Below are 16635 nucleotides of genomic sequence, written 5' to 3'. Positions count from 1 at the left end.
GGGATTGGATTCTCTGGCTAGGCAATTCTTATGGGCAGGAAACCTTTCCTCATCCAAATGGAGTCTGGTCAATTGGAACTTAGTGTGTATCCCGAAGCAGTCGGGGGGTTTTGGATTGAGGCAGTCTATTCTTTTTGGGGAAGCACTGGCTACTAAATTGTATTGGAGGTGGTGTGTGGAACAAGATCGTGGCTGGGCTAGGATTTTGGCCAACAAATATATGGCGAGGATCCCGAAGGAGGAAATCCCTAGGTATCCGCTTGAGGGAAAGGGCTCTTCAATTTGGGTCACTCTGAAGAAGGGGGCTGCTCTCATTAAGTCCGGGCTCTTTTGGATTTGTAGAAGGGGGGAAGATGTCCTTTTCTGGAACGATTCTTGGGATGGTTATCCTCCCATCTTTGATCAGTTTCCTCATCCTGGGAACTTGAGCCAAAGGTTTTTAGAGGCGGGTTGGTCAAGGGTGAGTGACTTTAAGGCTGCTTATAGGTGTGGTAGGCTGGATTTGGAGCGGTGGAAGGCTCTTAATGAGTGGCTGGTGGCCAGGATGGAGGTCGAGTGTGCAAAGTTGCAGGGCATTCTGAAGAGTAGACACTGTAGCTTCCTCAAGGGAAGGGATGGGCTTGCCTGGTCTCCAAATCCTAAGGGAGTTTTTACGATGGCTAGTGGATATCGGGAATTGTTGAACCGAGGATTGGAGGAAGGGGAGGTGACCTAGTGGAAACAGGTGTGGAATAATGCTTCTTGGCCAAAGTGTAACTGCTTTTCCTAGACCTTGGCTTTGAACAAATGTCTAACCTGGGACAATATCCGCAAACGGGCATTCTTGGGGCCTTCTATTTGTGTTTTGTGTGGTAATGGAGAGGAAGATTCCTCACACCTGTTCTTCAAATGTCCCTTCTCGAAGCTTATTTGGCATTATTGGTAGGGGGTGTGGAAGCATTCATGTGTCCACGCAGACTCTCTGGTGGAGTTCTGGAGCAGTTTGGACAGACCTCCTATCTTGTCATCCTTCCTCCAAACTATCTGGTATATTGGGCCCATCTTCATTCTGTGGCAGATCTGGCTCGAGAGGAACAGAAGGATCTTTCATGAGGTTAGATTGTTTGTTCAACAAATTTGGAATAGGATTATTGCCATGATCCGGGAGACAGTGGAAGCCAAATGTGAGGTGAATTTTCCGTTGAGTAGAGGTGAGGCAGACATTGTGAGTAGGTTTGGCCTACAAGAGTTGACTCCGGCCTCAGCTTGTGTCAGGAGAAGTAGAAGGGCTACGAAGAAGGTTCAAAGGGTGGGAAGGTGGATACCCCCTCAGGATGGGATTATCAAGATTAATACTGATGGCTCATCTAGGGGTAACCCAGGCCCAGCTGGTGTTGGGGGTGTTGGCAGGAATAGTAGGGGGGAGGTAGTTTTCCTCTTCTCGGTTCATAAAGGGAGGCACTCTAATAATTTCATGGAGGGATTTGCAATTCTCTATGCCCTTGAATGGGCTTGGGAGCAGGGTCAAAGGCATGTGATTTGTGAATCAGACTCACAAATTATTGTTAATTTGTTGAATGAGCAGAAGGTTAATGGGATCCAATGGTAGTTGGCAGGGATTGTTCAGCAAATTCTCCATATTAGCTCTTTAATCAAGCAGGTGTCTTTTATCCACATCCCTAGAGAATGGAACAGAGCAACTAATTGTCTGGCAAAGTGGGCCTCAGAACATGATAGTGATTGGAAGCTTGAAGGTTGGGAGCACCTTTCTGAGGATCAATCTCATGGAATTGCAGAAGATTTTTACTGAGGATATGGAGGGATAGGTTGTTGTTTGTAGTGGGGCTGGCTTGATGGTTCTCTCCTGGGGCCCGGGGCTCGGGCTCTCTTTGTAATTCTGGTTCTTGAGTTTCAATAAATTTTTTACCCCTTTTATTCAAAAAACATAACAGACCTGAATTAATTAAACTCAAGTAGTAGAATTTAAGTGTGTATGACCACTACTTCTAGATTAGACTAACCAAATGGAAATTTAGCTAGATTTTGTCTTGTTCGTGCAACATTCACTAATCCTGAAATTGCATTCTCAATTCTTGTGAACACATACTCCTAATTAACTTCCTTCTCTTGAAAAATTTGGTTATTTCCCTCCCAAATTTCCCATATCAATTTCTGAAGAGCTAACCTACCAAATACTATAAATTTTTTATTTATTGGTATTTATTTTTTACCCCTAGAACATTGCCATTATAAAAGGAGGGCAGGGAATCTACCATCCAAGCTTTTGAAGAATAAATTTCTAGAATTGATTTGTAAAATCACACTATAAGAATAAGTGATCTAGAATCTTTATTTTATTTACATAACAAACATCTAAAAGGTCCTTGGAATCCAATCCTTTTAAGTATTTTCCCTGTAAGTATCTATCCTCTCAATGCCAACTAAGCAAATGAACTTGCCTTAGGAAGACAGTTATTCTTCCAAGATAATCGATTTGACCAACCTTCTTCTTCCCATGCCAACTCTATTAGTTTATATCCAAATTTATCAGAGTATCTACCTTGTTTTGGCTCACACCAAATTAATTCATCTTTCTTACCTTTCAGTAACACCTTCCTATCCTTAAGGATCTCCTGAAATAAGTATTCCTGTTCTCTATTCATAATCAATGTAATCGTAGATTTCTATCTCCATTCTTCTTGTCTATTCACCACCTCTCTCTCTAGATAATCTACCACCTTGGTGCCCTAATTAACTTCAATAATTTATTTCAATTCTCCCAACCTTGCATCCTCCTTTAAAGAGCAAAAAACTTCATAGGAATCATCCCAAAACTTTATTGATTCTCTATTACCTAGTTGCCATGTTATGTGATTAGTTATCCTCAATCTACAAGATAACATGATATTTCATATCGTCGATCCTTTCAGTGGATTTTTTTATCATGAGGATGCGCTCCCTACTTTGGAAATGCAAATACTAACTTGAATTGTAAGTGTTAGTGATAATATAGTCTATAATTTATTTTGAGATCCATTGCTATATCAACTAGTATTATCACTTTTCTCATCGATAAAGGTAGGTGTGTCACACATTAGTGAACAACGTTTCCATCACATAATTCACCCATATATCAACCTATATCCATAACATGATATTTTATTATATTAATTTAAAATTTACTGCAATGAGAAATATAAAGAAAGAATAATTAATATACATAATTATTAAACCTGATATGTTTTAAAAGGGATGTATATATATAAATGGATAGTGTAAGCCAATTAAAATGTATGTATATAAAACTTGTGTTTTTTAAGACTAGATGTAAAAGATGGATATATAGAATTATAGTAGATTTTAAAAATAGTCTATTCAAAATGTGCATTGTGTTTGAAGGATGTGTTGTTGTGGTTGTCATTAATATCAAACTTCTTGTTCTAGACAGTTGTTGGTCTGGAATGTTCGTGGTTTAGAGATATCTTGATGTATTGGTATTGAAGTTATTCTATTTTTTTTTCCAGAAGTGTTCAAGTTCGAGAAGTGTTGTTGATGTTGCTTGGTATTGATATTCTTTGATTATGTTTTTGTCATTGTGGATATGTTAGTTTGGTGGTCCAAAAATATCTTTGTGTTCCCAAAATGTTGTGGTATATTTCATTGTTGGTTGTGGTATTCTTTGTTAATCCTACTTTTTGGTTTGGATATGATTTGTGAAAGGTAATTTGATGTGTTATGGGTCTCACCATAGCATGTGGAGATCTAGATAAGATTTATTTGCATTGGAGAATATGTTTTGGCCCGCTAATTGTCTATATGTATGTGTTGCGTGTTGGGATGTTGAGGTTTTTGTTCCAATGATTGTGGATTGATGTATTGAGCTTAGGAATATGTGTTTTGGTCTCCTCTTTCTCTTAGAGTGGATCAATGTGTGTATTTTTGGTCTGAAAGATGTATTTTTCTTTAGGCCAACTTGATTCAAGTTTTGATGACCTATCTTGAATATAAATAATGTATGTGATTAAGTTGTGTATAAAAAGAGAGAGAGAGTGAGAGAGAAAGTATGTGATGTGAAGATAATCAGTGAAATTTAGTGGAGAGTAGAGAAGAAGAGTTATGTTCGAATGATATGCAAGTTGCTTGAGACTGTGGCAAAGGTATGAGATAGTGTGTTGACATATAAGATCAGAATTGTGTGAATTGATGTTGATCGCTTGATGCAAAGTTCAAGGACAACTTCATGATCAGCAGATCCTTCTTTTCAAATTATTTTGTTGTATCTTGCCTAGTTGTAGTTAGCATCAGGTTTGCGGGTCTTTTTTGTATCTTGCCCCAAGAGCGGTTAGCCTTGGTATGCAAATCCAGAGTAGTGAGCTCCTTCATTGTAATCTGATAGACATAGTGGATATATTTTGTGGGCAAGTGCTCGCCATGGTTTTTCCCTGTTTGGGTTTTCCACATAGAAAATCTTGGTGTTCATGTGTTGGATATGTGTTGTCGATCAATTGTTTATGTGCTACATTAACTTTTCTATTTAGACTGATTCACCCCCCCTCTCAATCCTACCTTTGGTTCAACACACTATTATTTACTTGTACATCATACCTAATTTTTTTAATTACATGTAGGGGAAAATAAAAAAGGACAACTAATATTAAAATTCACCAAGTATAATACTATAATTTATTCTTTGCAAATTTTATATATCAACTATCCAACACAATCTTTCCAAACCCTCTATTTGAATGCTGAAATAAATATTTATTGTTAATTTAATTAATTTTTATTTAAATCTAATGTCAACATTCCACCCCTTCATAGGGATAGTCCAACAAGTCCTGTAAAGGCTATTGACTCAGTTATTTGATCTGACGTGAAATGTTTTGTAACCTTGTTAGGACATTTGAAATGTCCTGGTGGAAAATGGACTTCCAGCAAAATATGATGACTAGGGCATCAACATTCTCATTTGACCCATGGGGCCCTTGAAAAGCTTAGTCAATGATATGACCTTCCATAGAAAAAATCACTTGAAAAATTTGCCACATATATGCACTATCCTAGAACTTGTGGGGACCCTTGGAGTGTCTTTGAAAAGGTAGAGGTTATGGCAAAATTGCTTTGCCAAAAACATTTGACATGTCATATTTCACAGCCTCACAAGGACCTTAAGAAGAGCTTGAGTGAAGGTTAATTTTTTTGTGAAATTATATTTGCATTTAGTCATTCGACCATGTAGGATACTCTTACCATTTTGAGCATTCACAAGAGCTTTTAGAGAACTAGTGAAAGAATAAAATCCACCGAAAAGAATTGATAACAAAACCTCTGGTCCGCATCAACATCATCATGCAACAAGAGCCCTTGGAATGCTTCAATGAAGGAACAGGTTTGTACGAAACATACTTGCTAAGAACTACCCACCCCTCTTTCTAACTCGAGGGGAAGCTTACGAACATATCAACGAAGGAACAAGCTCAGGTGAAATGTGTCAACACAAAAGACTTTAGTCACATCATCCTTTATACTTCGTGAGTGTGTATGGAGAGCTTGAGTAAAGTAAATAGTTCTTGTAGTCACACAAATCTGTCCAGCTTAATTAAATAAATATTCGCTATTTATTTGATTAAAAATCCACTAGCCATCAATTAATTAAATTAATATTTAATTAATTCATCCCCAAACATTCTTCTATTAATTAAATAAATTATTCAATTTATTTTAATTAATTCATTAAATCAAATTTCAATCAATTAAATAAATAAAATCTATTTATATAATTAAATCCCCTTTTCCTCTTTTAAATAAATTAAAAAAAAAAAACATTTATTTAAATCATTATCTCCCCCCCACTTGCATTTTCCTACAAATGCAACTTGCACACATTTATTGAAATAAATGAATTTTTATTTTAATAAAATCCTATTTTCCCTCACCCACCAAATCCACTTGCAAAATCTAATCCCCTTCTAGATTCTTCTAACCCCTTCCTGATTAGCCTAATCCATCCCCTAACTATTGTCACATTCCTAAGCAAAATGGAGTCACTTCTCAAAGACTCCAAAGTCTTTGAAAAGCATTTAATGCTTTGTGTGTTCAACAAATTAACCCCCAAAGTCTTCCAAGACCACTAATGGCTCTTACATGACCATTTATGGCTCTTACATAACCATTTATGGTTATTTCAAACTTGTCCCCCCAAACATTTATTGTTTTGACCATATTCATCCATTTCACATTTGCACAAGAGTTTATCCATTGGATAAAAGCTTTATTCTTTGAATAAAGATTTTATTCATTCAACCAACCTTGACTCTAAAATCCCAAAGTCATATCAGGCATTTAATGCTTATTCCCTCCCCTCTCAACCTATCTCACATTGACACTTGTCATCCTGGGATTGGGTTGAAAGCCTTCACATGGATTTGAAATCATTCAATCCTGACCCTTGTTGAGATTGCTCAATCTCAACCATCCATTGCTCCATTTTTCCTATAAATAGAGCCCATTTCTTCATAATCCAGATCCTGAAAACTTGTATGCATTTAACCTATAGGCATTTTAAGAGAGCATTTAGCATAGCAAACTCATGTATTGTCATTTTGGTTAAAATAAATCAGTTTTAGCATCAATAGCATAGTATTAGCTTTTCATTTCATATTTGAAGCACAATACTACAATCTCAATCCTCCATAAGCATCCATAGTGCAAAAAGCTGCTGAGAGCTACACTATTTTGGAACTTGGAGAGGAGAGGAACAAGGGAGAAGAAATTAAGAGCATGTTAGGAGGTATTTGGAGATGCCTCATCATGTTTGCTTTGATAGTTAAATATGCTTGCATGTTTTTAGTATCTCTCTTGGTATGCCTTTTTAGATTAGTTTTTGATTGACTGACGCTAACAATCTAACGGTTTTTGTGTCTTTTTGTGTTGTTGATCATTTACTAACCTTGTGCTCTTAAAACACTTTAAAACAAATATTTACTTCCATTGCTTTCTAGCTAGGATTCATCCTTATTTTGGTGCTTAAAATCAACACACAAAGTCTCTTTTCTTGCATCAAACTAAAGAATTTACAAGCCACACTTCAAATTTTGGTGCAATTAAAAAAAAAACTTACAATCCACCTGTTCCATTTTTTGTTTTTTTTTGCAAGCGATTTACTTCAAGCAAAACGTGTTTTTTGTTAAGTTGACCAGGATTTTCGAATTCTAGATTACAAAACACATTGCCTTTGAAGTTAAAACAAACACCATGGCTGTTGGAGCAACATCTCCAAATAGTTAGATCACATTTGCAAATGCTGGATTAAAAAGAACAAGTGTTTTACGTGTTTGGAATGCTTGTGCAAAAAGTCAGTCGAGTGGTCCTACCTCTAACACACACTATCCTCTCCCTTGGCTTTCGTGGTCCTAGGTGCAAGAGAAAAGTGTTAGTAACGCTCAAATTTTATCTTTTTAAGAGAGGCCTGCCAAGGGATCGATACTCTTGGGAACGACCTCGAGCGGTAAATCCTTCAAGCCGCTATAGAAATCAGGTGAGAGCGAAAGTTGTAGCCTTGGGTATAGCTGTTCCTACAGTGTAACTGGCCGAAAGGACAAATGGGCCCCACCACCATTACAAGGCTCTTAAGTGAGTCACTGCAGAATGAACTTATGTCCAAAAACATCGAACATGACTAAACACCTTTAAGTAGTAGCCCACCCGTTCTATTGATTGAGAATATTTGCGATATAATTTAGTGCAAGAGCATAGATGGTTTTGCTCCCAAGACACTCACCATACATATTTCCTTGAGTAGAAACATAGCTTTTTGAAAAGTCACTTGTGGCTAGATAAAAGTGGTGACTCCCCCATCATAGGGATCATCTATTTGTTATGCTCGTGCAAGACTTAGTATATCACATCTTTACCTGCCATGGCGGGATTCATAAGGTATGTAGTAACAAAGTCGAAGAAATATCAAGATGTGGGCTAAATTTATCACAACTGGCCATTTGACCTTAGGGATAAAAAGTGTTTGAAGTGTGTTCGTTTTAAAGACCAAGTGCAAATTGAGCCGACTTCAGGCTTTGAAAATACACCTTAAAATACATCTAAAGGAAGGGTCATATACAAGTCCAAGGATTGGGTTAATCTAGACCCATACTCATTTGTGCCTTTTAGGCAACATTCTTGTGTTTGTGTGCTTGCTTTGTTTTCTTGTCAAAGAAAATTTAGAAAATCACTTCCCAAAAACAAAGTATTCATCCAACCAAACATCTGTCAACACAACCAAAAACATCAAAAACAAAGTGTAAAACAACAAAGAGTCAAAATTTTATGACCATTCTTCACATCTTGCGAAAGAAGAAGTGTCATCAGAATATCAACTTGAAAAGAAGACCGTTAAGCTCAAAGGCTTTGATCAAAAGGAGGAAATTCTTCTATATCAATCGACAAATCTTTGTCTCCCATAGAGTCTTTCTACATCGCATGCATCTATACCTTCAAGGCAAAACAAATGAATTTGATTCAGAATCATTAAACCGCAGAGCTTTTATGCAATATAGAGCTCTGAGTTATCACAGAAATCAAGGAGGAAAGATTAATCCCAACTTTTTTCCCAACATCTGCATCACCTACAACACAGCTCGAGAAATACCTTCAACACCTAAAAGGGAAGAGGTAGAATTTGTCCCATTTGTGACGCAAAGCTTTTATTGAAGTTGAAAACATTTTCATCCATCATCTCACTCATACATCATCACTTCATCATCAATCCATCCCAACTCTCAAAACATTAAGAGGTTCTTGTCCCAAGTTCTCTTTTAGATATTGCTTGAAATCAAACACATCACATCACTTTTTAGATTGTTTCTACATCTAGGATAAGCTCATCCTAAGAGACACATCTACGCAGGTTAAAACTAGTTCATGAGTGAATCCTCTCATTACTAGGTAGTTAAATCTGTAACACATCTCAGATTTCTCTACACCTTATCACATCAAATCTTCTCAAACAAACAAGCAATTCAAAGAAGGAATTTCGGTAACATCTACCTTAAAAGTGCTAGAGATCCACATGCAACACAATTCACCAAATCATCAATCTCTCATTTCATCAAACACTCATCATCATTTTCATGCAATTTCAACAAAGACTCATAAACAAAATGGCTCAAACCCGATCACAGTCGAGACAACGAGAAATAGAAAGAGAAGAAGAAGAAGAGGAAAATCTCAATGAATTTCAAGAAGCACTTGGAGGAAATGCAGATGACGAAAACCCAAGTACTCCCACTCCTGCAACAATAGAAAGGGCTCAGCATAACCCTCTCTTTAATAGATTGTTTGACGAAATACTCAGGAGCAATGCAGATGCTCACTTCTTGAGACTCGCTCAAGAAGGAGCAAAACTCCCCTCTGACTTTGATCTTTCCCAATTAAGACAAGCATCAGAAAGACAAAGTCGCCATGAAGAGGAAAGAGGTAGAGATCCCATCAAATATAACATTCCTCGAGGTAACCCACCACCTCCTCCTCCAAATGAAATGGAGATGTTGTGGCAACAAGTCAAGAATCTCGCCCAACAGCTTCATAGTGGTGTCAAGACTAACCAATTCTGCCTCAATGACATCTGTCCCTATCCTTTTGATAGGAATCTTTACATGCCACCATTTCCTCGAAGATTCGAAACACCCAAATTCAAAAAATATAGAGGAAAGGGGGATCCCCGCGACCATGTCTGAGAATTTCATTCCGCTTGTCTTGAAGTGGCATATGAAGACACCTACCTAATGCGCCTTTTTCCCCAAAGCTTGGGAGGAACAACCACATCATGGTTTTCCCGACTACCAAGAGGCATTAGAACATTTGAGGAACTCATCCAAAAGTTCTTAGCTCATTACTCTCATAACATTGAACGCGACATCACCATGGCTGATCTGTGCAACACCAAACAAAAACCAGGTGAGCAATTCTTAGTATTCCTGCAACGATGGCGTCAAATGTCTAGAAGACGTTCTCTTCAGTCACCTGAACGAGAACTAGTGGAAATATTCATTTCCAACTTAAACGAAGAAATGGAATTTCACCTGGATGTCAAAGACACAGACTCTTTTAATGATATGATCACCAAGGGTTTAAAATGTGAACGAGCACTCATCAAGAAAGGACTCATCAAAATCTTTAACGAACCAAAAGATGGTCCTCGCCCACGCTTCAACAGCGATAAACCAAACTTCTGGAATAAAAACAAGAATATTGTCAATGACGGGGTTGTGGATGCCAGGACTATCCAAAATGCACAACCTGTGGTTCGGTTTGCAGGACAAAATCCTCCACCTCAGAATAACACAAATGTTCCTTCCAATCAAGGTTGCATCACATCTCACGATGAACCTAGACCTCGTCAGAAAAAACAGAAACGCACATACACTCCCTTAGGGGAACCCATTGAAACAGTATTGCGACAACTCCTCTCTCAAAATTTGGTCACTCTACCTAAGCTATCAAACTATGAGCCTCAAGTCAAACCAGCATAGTGGAGAGATACTGAACACTGTGAATTCCATCAAGGAAGAGGGCACAAGACAAGTAATTGTCACCGATTGAAAGATCTCATTCAGGATCTTATTGATCGAGGAGAAATTGAAATTGAAGGACATAACCCTAAAACAACCGATAATGATCATTTGATGTTCAAAAATCCACTTCCATCACAAGATCAAAGGGATCCTTCCACTTCCAGGCGAGGCACTGATACCACTGATTATACGCAGGCTGCGTATAATTACACTGTAAATCATCTGTATGATGCCAATGAACAAGTTGCAACCATAACCTTCAAAAATCCCAACTCAAATTGCAATGTTGTTACGCGTCGCGACAAAGTTACCATAAAGGTAGCTCCACAAGGCACCACCTCCATCCCAAAGCAGTACAATCTTGTGGAACAATTAGACAAAACCCCTGCACTTATATCCATTTTAGAGCTTCTGCGCCTATCACCCTCTCATAAAACTATCTTGGATCAAGCACTCCAAGAGGCGTCAGTCCCTGCAAATCTGAATACAAACCAATTCCAAGCCATGGTTGGAAGTCTCAAGTCATCACCTTGTCTCACTTTTTCTGAAAGTGACAACTCTTCCTTCCAACAACCACATAATGCCTCACTCCACATTGAAGGATTTATTAACCAACATAGGATCAAGCGAGTCTTGATCAATAATGGAGCAGGCCTAAATATTTGTACACTGCAGTTGGTCACAGCATTGGGATATGCGGTAGAATCAGTGGATCCTCGTCAGAAGATCACAATCAAAGCCTATGACGATGCGGAGCGTTCATCCAAAGGAGCTGTGGTACTACCAATCCGAGTGGGCCCCATGGTAAAGCACATCATTTGTCAGGTTCTGGACCTTCCTCTGCCATACAATCTATTATTAGGAAGACCTTGGATACATGCCATGTAGGCCGTTCCATCTACCTACCATCAATGTATCAAGTTCCCACATAACGGTGTAGAGATCACAATTCTGGGTGATGCAAATCCCTTTGCATATTGCCATAATATCAACCATCAACCAGAGATTACCGTTCCTAATAATCGAGAAGCCATTTCTTCCACATCGTATATAAGTCCCGCCTCTCTTGCCCGTTCAAACACCACTATACCCAAGCAAGAAAAGCTTAAGATGAAGATCGCAGAGGAAGGTCCTGGGGAATACAACCTGAGTCAACTCTTTTGTGTGGGACAAATGCCCACTTCTCCTAGAACTCATGGTAAACCACAGCAGGTACTCCAGCAACCACTAAACATACCAGCATGTGCTTTGACGCCATTCGTTCTTGGAAAGAGTCAAGAGGAAGAAACACAAGATGAGGACCTGGCGGAATGGATCTATAAGGATCCCATCACCACTGACATACCGCGAGTTACACTTCCTATAGACCAGTATGGCAAAGGCCTCCTCATTATGCAAAGAATGGGGTATGATGGTCATAGTGCTTTGGGATATTGCAAACAAGGACGACATGAACCTCTACTGCCAGAATTCAAGCCCAAAGGAAATACAGGCCTCGGCTTTGAAAAAGAGATCTTCCCTAAATTAAAATTCAGAGGGAAACCCAGCAAACCCTTTCGTCAGCCTACTGCCAAAAGGCCACCTTTCATTATCAAAGCGGCATCAAGCACCATCCCGACTGCCCCACTAAGGCTCACAACCGCAACACAACTATCTCCAATGCCACTCATCCCATCAAACGAACTCGTCATCCCATCAGCCGCACCATTAGTAGCAACAATTGTATCAGAACCCACAACAGCATTTATGGCACCAACAGTTTTAGCAGAGGCCACTGAATCAATACTACCAATACTTCCCGTATCAGATTCTTTAATCTCCATCAATCGCCCTGCAGCACCGATCATTACAAAGGTACATCAACCAATCACACCTGCAGTATTTAACTCAAAGGACATCCCGGTATGGTATAGTAACTGGATGCTGGAAAGTGATTCAGAGACCGACTCACATGAATGGGAATTTGATTCGGTACAGCTTAATACTTCAGATGAGGAAGACACATCACCACCTCCGCCACGTAAAGACATCCCTGTTTACGGAGAAGCACAGATAAAGACCACATGGGTTCCTGAACTGGAAACATCTTCCATAGACCCTACGTCTCATCCTACGCCTGATTCTGATAGGGAGAGTACCATTAACAACCTTCACCATAACGTCTTGACCCTCACTGATACATCTAACGCACTTAACCTAATCGATGAAGTAATGCCCATTATCCACCCTGAACTCATCGAATGGAACCAACCAAATCCCCCATGTCTTGACTTCTTCTAAAATGATGAGGCCATCATTGACTTTTTGGAATTAAGGGATAACCTACCAAGCGGGGATCACAAAGCTGGATTCGCCATTGAACTTAATAGCGCAGCATACTTCGGGGCGGATGCCAAACCTTCAGCTGCAAAAATATAACAATAAAACATGGATCTTCTAGTGAAAACCACACTGTGGCACTGTTTGATCCGACAAAAGTAAAAAGAAAGAGCGTATCCAACGGTGAAAACCTCTCTGAGGCGCCTGAGGATGAAGGGTTTGACATTCTCCCTAATAGTCCACAACAGGAATGATCAACGATTCTCATCGAGGAAACCAAAGAATACAATGTGGGGACTCCTGAAAATCCTCATCTCATACATCTGGCATCTCTTCTCACTCTAGAGGAACAACCTAAATTTATAGAGTTCTTCCAAAAGCGTCAGATCAACTTTGCATGGTCATATGCAGACATGCCTGGGCTTGATCCTGATTTAGTCATGCATCACCTTACTGTAGCAGAAGGAGCCAAACCTGTCAAGCAGAAGCTTCGTAAGATGCATCCTCAGATTGCAATACTAGTCAAAACAGAACTCAAGAAACTCCTAGACGTTGGTTTCATTAGACCAATTGATTACGCAGAGTGGATGTCCAATATTGTGCCTGTTGGCAAACCAAAAGGGGGCATCCGCATTTGTACTAACTTCAGAGATCTGAATAAGGCATGTCCTAAGGATGACTTCCCCCTTCCAAATATCGACATCATAGTGGATCTAACAGTAGGACATGCCATGCTTTCACTCATGGATGGCTTTTCAGGATACAATTAGATAAAGATCGCACCAGAAGATCAACATAAGACCGCCTTCACCTGTCCATGGGGCACATATTGCTGGAATGTAATGCCTTTCGGTCTCAAGAATGCAGGAGCAACCTATCAGAGAGCAATGACCACCATCTTCCATGACATGATGCATACCATGATGGAAGATTATGTGGATGACTTACTAGCAAAATCACTCACCAGAGAAGGACATCTCCACATCTTAGATAAAATCTTTGATAGACTGGAACAATACCGTGTTCGACTCAACCCAAAGGAATGTGTCTTTGAAGTAACCTCCGGGAAGCTTCTAGGATACATTGTCTCAAGCAAAGGCATTGAGGTCGATCCAGCAAAGGTTAAGGCAATCATGGACATGCCACCACCACAGAATATCAGTCAGCTAAGGACATTACAAGGGCGACTCCAATCCATCCAAAGATTCATAGCACAATTGGCTGATAAGTGTCACCCATTTACACATCTACTACATAAGAACATCCGCTTTCAGTGGGATGCCCAATGCCAACAAGCATTTCAGACGCTTAAAGACTATCTCATGAATCCACCATTGCTAATGCCACCAAATCCAAGTAGACCGTTGTTACTTTATATCTCAGCAACAAGTACAACATTGGGTGTATTACTGGCACAACATAATGCAGAAGGCAAAGAGTGTGCTGTATACTACATCTCTCGCACACTGGTGGGCTATGAACTCAATTACACCCCTATTGAGCGAGCTTGCCTAGCAGTAATCTTAGCAGCCACTAAACTGAGGCACTATCTGTTAACACACAAAGTACAACTCATTGCAAAGATTGATCCACTCAAGTATTTACTCAGCAAAGCAGCATTGATAGGCCGCTTGGCCAAATGGGTGATGATTCTAAGTGAATTTGACATTGAGTACGTGGACCGTAAAGCTATCAAAGGTCAAGTTATTGCAGATCAGTTGGCCGATGCACCACTCATAGGCGATCATCCTCTCATTTCCAATTTTACAGATGAAGAGATATTCATGATCACAACAACACAACCATGGAAACTATATTTTGATGGTTCATACACTAGGCACGGCTCGGGGCAGGCATTCTGTTTATCACACCTCAAGGTGATAGCATCCCGAAGTCTTACAGGCTCACATTTCCATGCACCAACAACATCGCAGAGTATGAGGCCTTGATCACAGGACTCAGGTTAGCCGTACAATGGAAATTACAAGAACTGCAAGTATATGGCGATTCCCAACTAGTCATTCGACAAGCAACAGATGAATATCAGACCAAAGATGATAAACTCATGCCATATAAGCAAATGGTGGACACTCTAAAGACATCATTTACTACTATCACTTTTGAGCAGATACCAAGAGATCAGAATCGAGCTGTTGATGCTATGGCTACCATCGCATCTCTCCTAGATCTTCCACAGAATTCAACACGCTATGAGTTCTTGGTCGAACAGCTTTGGATCCCCGCTTATGATATCCCTGAATCTGAGATGATATGTCACCTTGTCGATCCTGAATCCCCATGGTATGGTGAAATTTACACCTATCTTCGTGATCATACCCTTCCTCCCAACCAATCGAATAACCAACGAAAAACCTTCATTCGCCAAACTGCTCGATATACCATTATTGCCGAAACCCTATACCGACGCGGTCTTGATGGTACTCTCCTTAGATGTCTGGAACAAGATGAGATAACAAAGGCTTTGGAAGAGGTACATGAAGGAATTTGCGGGACTCATTCAAGTGGTCCATCACTCGCCAAGAAACTCCTGCGCAATGGATACTATTGGCCATCTATGGAAAAGGATTCCTACTACTTTGTCAGAAAATGCAAGAAATGTCAAGTTCATGGCGACCTAATACATGCACCAGCCCAAGAACTGCAACCAATCACAACACCATGGCCTTTCTGTCAATGGGGCCTTGACCTTGTGGGTAAGATTCATCCATCTTCATCCAATGGCCATAAATTCATTATTACCGCCACCGAATATTTCACAAAGTGGATCGAAGCTGTTCCACTTACCCAAGTCACCGGCAAGCAGATCGCCTCATTCATCCTCAATTACATCATCTGTCGGTATGGTGTACCCATGTCCATCATCACAGATAATGGTCTTCCTTTCAAAAATCAGGATGTCCGCGAACTTTGTGAGAAATTTCATATCCAACACCACTTTTCCACTCCCTATTACCCACAAGGCAATGGTCAGGCCGAAGCATCCAATAAAAACATATTGAGGATCCTAAAGAAGACAGTCAATGATGCCGGCCGTGATTGGCATGTTCAACTAAATCCAGCACTATGGGCATATCGAACTAGCATTCGAACCCCTACAGGTGCAACTCCTTATTCATTGGTCTATGGTGCAGAAGCTATCTTGCCTATTGAGGTCAAGATACCATCATTACGGGTTTCCTTGCATAATTTAATAGATGATGAAGCATACAGAGTATCCCGTCTTCAGGACTTAGAGTTACTTGATGAAAAGCGACAAGCTGCATACAACCATCTCAAAGCCTATCAGCAGCGCATGAGCAGAAGCTACAATCACCGAGTTAGACCTCGTACATTTGAGGTAGGTGATCTTGTTCTACGAGAGAATCCTCGTAATCAACCCAACAGGGAACATCAGGGCAAGTTTGAATCAAACTGGCTGGGTCCATATGTTGTCACTGCTGTCTTCAGGTCCGGGGCATATCAGTTGGCTACATCAGAAGGAGAACCACTTGCAGATCCAATCAATAGCATGCACCTCAAACGGTTTTATACCTAAGGTGTACAGAGCATCAGGCTCCCCTGCATACCAGAAAATATCAAAAACATTCAGAAAAATGTCCTGAAGAAAATACAAAAACATTCAAAAAAGTAAAGAAAAATCATGCATCCAAACGGTGAACAAACCACTCCGGTGGCACCTTGGGTAAGTGTGATGGTGAAAACCTGGCAAACAGGCGCCACTCGTAAAGGCAATGGCTCCAGTATCTTT

This window comes from Cryptomeria japonica, chromosome 11 (assembly GCF_030272615.1).
Source record: "Cryptomeria japonica chromosome 11, Sugi_1.0, whole genome shotgun sequence".
NCBI lineage: Eukaryota > Viridiplantae > Streptophyta > Pinopsida > Cupressales > Cupressaceae > Cryptomeria > Cryptomeria japonica.
The sequence above is the reverse complement of the archived record's forward strand: the minus strand, read 5'-3'. Positions refer to the sequence as shown.